The 6974-nt window shown below is 38.8% G+C and overlaps 1 long non-coding RNA gene across 1 annotated transcript; it reads right to left on the minus strand.

Annotated features, from left to right (window-relative positions):
• Positions 1-4518: 4518 nt before the first annotated feature.
• Positions 4519-5542, minus strand: LOC135965307 (uncharacterized). The gene is made up of 2 exons (XR_010578214.1): positions 5323-5542; positions 4519-4789 (listed from the first exon to the last, which is right to left on the minus strand). It is a non-coding gene; the product is annotated as an uncharacterized lncRNA (long non-coding RNA).
• Between the last annotated feature and the right edge of the window lie 1432 nt (positions 5543-6974).

Consider the following 6974-nt stretch of genomic DNA (forward strand, 5'->3'; position numbering starts at 1 on the left):
TTGTCATGACATTTGTAAACTGTCATGGCACTGGTGGGAATGTAACAGTGAGGACAACCAGAGGTCACCCTCGTGACCTTCTTGGTTTTGGTGGGTTTTAGCTGTTTTTTTTTTTTTTTTTTTTTGTCTGCAAGCTGTTTCATTAGTGAGGTCTTTATGACCCGTGTCTTGTGCTGACCTTGTATCTCATCTTGTGACTTAGAATGCCTAACTGTCTGGGAATGCAGCCCAGTAGGTCTCAGCCTCATTTTACCCAGTCCCTATTCAAGATGGAGTTGCTGTGGTTCAAATGCTTCTGACACATAGACCTTGTACTCAGTACCGCTACCGCATACCCCCCATTCCTATTTTTAAGCCCCTCTCCCCAGCCTAAAGTTCAAAGTGGTTTCTGGAGGCATAAGCCAGCCATTCCCTACTACCAGCTTTGGAAATAAAGTCACTTTCCTTTCACTGGACTTCATCCTTGTTACTGGCTTTACAAGCGGCAAGCAGCCAAACCTACTCTTGGTTACATTACCACGAAGATCTCCCTCATGCTGCCCTTTGATAGCCAACCCCACCTTCTTCCCCACACCATGCCTACCCCCTGGAAACCCTTAATTTGTGTTCTATCTCTATAATTTTGTCATTTTGAGATTGCCATGTAAATACAATCACATAGCATATGCTCTTTTAATACCCTGAGATCCAGCCAAGTTGTATGAATAGTTCTCTTATTTTTATTTCTGAGTAATATTCTGTGACTTTGATGTACTGCGTTGGCTTAACTGTTTTCTTATGGAGGGACATTTTGGTTGTTTCTGGTTTTTGGCTATTATAAACAAAGCTGCTATGAACACTGTGTACCTGTTTTTGTATAAAGGTATATTTTCATTTATTCTGAGATAAACATCCAATGAGTGTAACTGTTGGGTCACATGGGAAATGTATGTTTAGATTTTAAAAGAAACTGCCAAAGTATTTTCTAAAGTGGCTGCACCATTTTGCACTCCCACCAGCAATGCGTGAGGGATCCAGTTTGTTCATATCCTTGTCAACATTTGAGACTATCACTATTTTTAATTTTAGCTGTGGCTAGTGATAGCGAACATCTGTGTTTGTTCATGTCTTTTGCTTGCTTTCTTTCTCTCTTTCTTCCTTTTTTTTTTTTTTTTTGACAGAGTCTCACTCTGTCACCCAGACTGGAGTGCAGTGGTAGGGGGATCTTGACTCACCTCAACCTCCTCCTCCTAGGCTCAAGCGATTCTCGCGCCTCAGCCTCCCGAGTAGCTGGGATTACAGGCACGCACCACTACCACCTGGCTAATTTTTGTATTTTTAGTAGAAACGGCATTTCACCATGTTGGCCAGGCTGGTCTTGAACTCCTGACCTCAGGTGATCCACCTGCCTCAGCCTCCCAAAGTACTGCGGTTACTGGCGTGACCCACCGCGTGCAGCCTCTCCCTTCCTCCCTCCCTGCTTCCCTCCCTCGCTTCCTTCCTTCCTCTTTTTTTCTTTTTTTTTGAGACAAGTTCTTGCTCTGTCACCCAGGCTGGAGGGCAGTGACATGATCATGGCTCACTGCAGCCTTGACTTGGGATTTTTAAATTATTGTGGAAAGGTTTTAAAAATATGTTCTTGATAATAGTCTTTTGTCAGGTGTGTAGTTTGCAAATATTTTCTTCCACTCCATAGCTTATTTTTTATCCTCTTAATAGGTCTATCTCAGATAAAATGTTTTTTATTTTGATGAGATCAAATTTATCACTATTTCCTTTTATGGGTGTGCCTTTGATGCTATGTTTAAGAACTCTTAACCAAGCCCTAGATCCTGAAGATTTTCTTCCATGTCTTCCTCTCAGAATTTTATAGTTTTATGTCTTACATGTAAATCTAGGATCCATTTTGAGTTAATTTTTTAAATAAGATGTGAACTTTAGGTTCAGGCTCATTTTGTTTTGCTGTCATTGAATTACTTTTGAACCTTTGTCAAAAAGTAGTTGGCCTTCCTTATGTAAGGTTATATCTGGGTCTTCTAATATATTCCATTGATCTGTGTGTCTTTCCCTCTGTCAGGACCACACAGCTTTGATTACTGTAGCTATATAATGCATCTTAAAATTGGGTAAAATGAATCCTCCCACTTTATTCATTTTTTTCAAAATTGTCTTAGCTTTCTTGGTTCCTTTGTATTTCAATTTCAATGGAGGAATAAATTTTTTTTTTTTTTCAACAAATGGTGCTAGAGAAACTGGATGTTGATAAGCAAAAAACAAAACAAAAAGCAAAACAAAACAAAACAAAAAGCAAAACCTTGACTTAAACCTCATAGTTTACACAAAAGTTCACTCAAAATGTCAAAATGTATCACAGACTTAAATGGAAAATATAAAACTTTAAGAGGAAAACATAGGAAAAGAAATCTTCAGAACCAAGAGTTGGTGGAGAATTTCTAAAATTTGACACCATAAACATGATCCATAAAAATAAAATTTGAAAAATTGAACCTTATCAAAATTAAAAACTGCTCTGCAACAGATTTGTTAAAGGGATGAAAAGGCAAGTTACAGAATAGGATAAAATATTTGCAAACCACATATTCAAAAAAGGCTAGTGTCTGTGATATATAAGGAGCTCTCAAAAATCAACTGTAAAACAATTCAACTAGAAAATGGGCAAGACATATCAAAATGGGCAAGACATTTCATCAAAGAGGATGGACAGCAAAGAAGCACATGAAAAAATGTTCAGCATCATTGGCTTTTGGGGAAATGGAAATTAAAACCTTAGTAAGATATAACTACACACCTATCAGAATGAGCAGGAAAAAAAAATAGTGACAACATCAGATGCTGGCCAGGATGCATAGAAACTGGATCAGGCAAGCATTACTGATATATAAAATGTATATCACTCTGGAAAGTATCTTGGCAGTTTATTATAAAATTAAACATGGAAATTCCATTTTTTGTGTGTTGATCTTATAGCCAGCATTGTTACTGAATTCTAATGAGCTCTAATAATATGGCTCTAGGTTATTTTGGCTATTCTATGTAGAAAATTATTTCTTTGAATTATTATTCTTGGTGTATTCCTTTCCCATTCTTTCATCTGGTACTTAATTTTTTCTCTGTATTGTGTTAGGTAAGACCTCCAGGACATGGTTGGACTGGGCAGAATTACATTTTAAGACCTGAAGAGGAGCATTCAGGGTGGAATGTGTTAGCTTCTCACTTTCAGATGAATCAGGAAGAAAGGGGAGAGTTTATTGAATTTCTTTATTGCAGACCTTAGACAGAATCTTCTATGTTTCATCATTAACTTTGAGGTTTGCTGTAGAGCTTTGCGTATACCCTTTATGAGTGTAAGAAAGTTCTCTTCTACTCCTAGTTTTCCAAGACTTATTTGTTCTTTTGTAAATTGGTGTTGAATGTAGCAATTTTTAAAAACCATCTATCATTATGATCAAACGTTTTTGCCTTTAACTTGTTCATGTGGTAAAATAGATTGTTCGATTTTGTTATGTTTTTGTGTTTTGTTTCATATTTTGGTGGGACTACCTTGTGTTCCAGGATATGAAAGGATTCTTATAGAATAGTCTTATGTTTGTTTCTTCTAAGACTCAGAGGCTTCACTGTTTCTAAACTAGTTTTTCCATGAAATTCTGGCTTTGGGATTCCCCTACCTTGCGACAAGTGTAAAATCTGACCCTGTCTTCACTTATGGAGTAAATTTAGACTTTTGACTTCAAGGGGGATTCTTTAGTTCTCTATTCAGGTGGTTAGGTAGGAGACAGTCTTCCTTCCTGCTTTCTTGAGCTTATTCTAAGCCCTGTTCTTCCAATCCTTGGGTATTTATTCTCAAGTCCCTAGACCTTACTCCTATTTCTGGAGTGAATGATGTTGTACTACTATGGCATCAATCCAAACTCTAATTGGTAGCTAATTCAAACTCTAAATACTTGAACCTTGAACTATCTCTTTGTTTCTAGAACAAGGAATTTCCTATAGGAGGAACTAAGTCAGCTCACTCTAACACATTCATAGACAAGACACACTCTTCTTATAATATTGTTTTTCCTGGAGGAAATATTTTTTGATTTCCAAATTGCTGTCATAGCATAAGAAAAATATAATGTAAATATAAAGTGAATCCCTCTTTAGAGGTCCTACTAGCTACATTACTGGGATATTAGTGCCTACCTGGTGGCGCGATTGGGATGATTAAATAAAATAATGCCAGGTAAGAAGTTTATATCAGTTTCTGGGCATGGTAGTACTCAGTAATTGTTAATTAGTATTACAATGATTCAAATTGTTCACTCTATCTAGAGGCACCTACTGCTCCATTAGAGTAACATTTTATTTAAACCAACTTTTAGTTTTTGGATAGTTTCAAATTTAAAAAAAAAGTTGCAATAATAGTACAGAGAGTTCCCAAATACCCCTCACCCAGTTTTTCCCATTGTCCCATCCCATTCCCATTTTCCCATCTTACATTACCACTGGACATTTGTTATAACTAAGGAACACAGTGGAGCAGTACTAACTCAACATTTTATTTAGACTTTTTAACTTCATGCCCTTGTTCTGTTCCAGGATCACATCCATGATACCATCTTACATTTAGTTGACAAGTTTCTCTGGTCTGTGAAACTTTCTCAGTCTTTCCTTGTTTTTGATGACCTTGGTGTCCTGAAGAGTACTGGTTAGGTATTTTATAAAATACCCCTCATATTCAGTCTGGGTTTGTCTGAGTTTTCCTCATGGTTGGACGAGGCAGGGTTACATTTTAAGACCAGAAGAGGAGCTATCAGGATGAAATGTGTTAGTCAGCTCTTCACTTTCAGATGAGTCAGGAAGAAAGGAGAGAGTTTGTTGAATTTAACCCCCAGGGTAATAACATAGGGAGGTAATCCAGTTAATTTTCCAAGGATAAAAATAGAAATAGCTACCACATATTGAACTCCTATTGTGTTATGTGTATGATTGATATATCTATAGATAGATGTATATATATCTATGTTTGTGTTTATATTTATATCTATATCATTTTTATATCTGTATCTATATATACACATATATGAATATGTAAACATTTATATCTACATTTATATATACATAAATGCATATATATATAATATACATACATATAATAATTCTAAGTCCTAAAAACAACTCATCCTGGTAAATTATATTTTCTTCATCTTACAGAAAAAAATAAGTATATTTGTACATTCTCACATGACTATAAAGAAATACCCAAGACTGGGTAATTTATAAAGGAAAGAGGTTTAATTGACTCATAGTTCTACATAGCTGGGGAGGACTCAGGAAACTTACATTCAGCGAGGGAGGTGAAGGGGAAGCAAGAACCTTCTTCACACGACAGCAGGAGAGAGCTATCTTGTGAGAACTCACTCAACTTCAGTTCTCATGAGAATTCACTCATTATCATGAGAACAGCATGAGGGAGACTGCGCTGTCATCATGTTCTTCCCTCAACACCTGAAGATTGCAATTCAGTATGAGATTTGGGTGGGACACAAAGCCTAACCATATCAATCTGCCCCGGCCCCTCTGAAATCTCATGCTCCTTTCACATTTCAAAACCAATCATGCCTTCCCAATAGCCTCCTAAAGTTGTAATGCATTCCAGCATTAACCCAAAACTTCAAGTCAAAAGTCTCATCTGAGACAAGGGAAGTTCCTTCTGCCTAGGAGCCTGCAAAATCAAAAGCAAGTTAGTTACTTCCAAGATACAATGTGGGTACAAGCATTGGATAAATGCTTGCATTCCAATGGGAGAAATTGGCCCAAACAAAGAAGAAACAGGCCCCATGCATGTCTGAAATCCAGCAGGGCAGTCATTAATCTTAAAGTTCTGAAATAATCTCCTTTTACTCCATATCTCACATCCAGGTCATGCTGATGCAAGAGGTGGGCTCCCACAGCCTTGAGCAGCTCCACCCCTGTGGCTTTGCAGGGTTCATCCCCATCACTGATGCCCACCCTGACTGCTTTCATGGGCTGGCATTGAGTGTCTGCCACTTTTCCAGGTACATGGTGCAAGCTGTCAGTGGATCTACCATCCTGGGGTCCTGAAGGAGGGTAGCCCTCTTCTCAAAGCTCCCCTAGGTAGTGCCTCAGTGGGAACTCTGTGTGGGGGCTCCAACCCTACATTTCCTTTCCACACTGCCCTAGCAGAGGTTCGAAGGCTCTGCCCCTGAAGCACACCTCTGCCTTGACATCCAGGCATTTCCATACATCCTCTGAAATCTAGGCAGAAGTTCTCAAACCTCAATTCTTGTCTTCTATACACCTGCAGGACCAACACCACATGGAAGCTGCCAAGGCTTGAGGCTTTCACTCTCTGAAGCAACAACCTGAGTTGTATCTTCCTTTTTAGCCAAGGCTGGAGCAACTCGGATGTAGGGCACCAAGTCCTGAGGCTGCACACAGCAGGGTGCCCTGGACCCAGCACATGAAACCATTTTTCCCTCCTAGACCTCTGGGCCTGCGATGGTAGGGGCTGCCGTGAAGGTCTCTGACATATCCTGCAGACCATCATCTTGGTGATTAACATTCGGCACCTCATTACTTATGCAAATTTCTGCAGCTGGTTTGAAATTCTCCCCAGAACATGGGTTTTTCTTTTCTATCAAATCGTTTGGCTGTAAATTTCCCAAACTTTTGGGCTCTGCTTTCCTTTTCAACATAAGTTCCAATTTCAGATCATCTCTCTCAAGTTCAAAGTTTCACAAATCTCTAGGGCAGTGGTAAAATGCTGCCAGTTCTCTTTGCAAAAGCACAGCAAGGACCTTTGCTCCAGTTCTTAAGAAGTTCCTCATCTCCATCTGAGACCACCTCCACCTGGACTTCATTGTCCATATCACTGAGCATTTTGGTCACAACCATTCAACAAGGCTCTAGGAAGTTCCAGACTTTCCCACATCTTCCTGTCTTCTGAGCCCTCCAAACAGTTCCAACCTCTG

This window comes from Macaca fascicularis, chromosome 10, assembly GCF_037993035.2.
Source record: "Macaca fascicularis isolate 582-1 chromosome 10, T2T-MFA8v1.1".
Taxonomy (NCBI): Eukaryota; Metazoa; Chordata; class Mammalia; order Primates; family Cercopithecidae; genus Macaca; species Macaca fascicularis.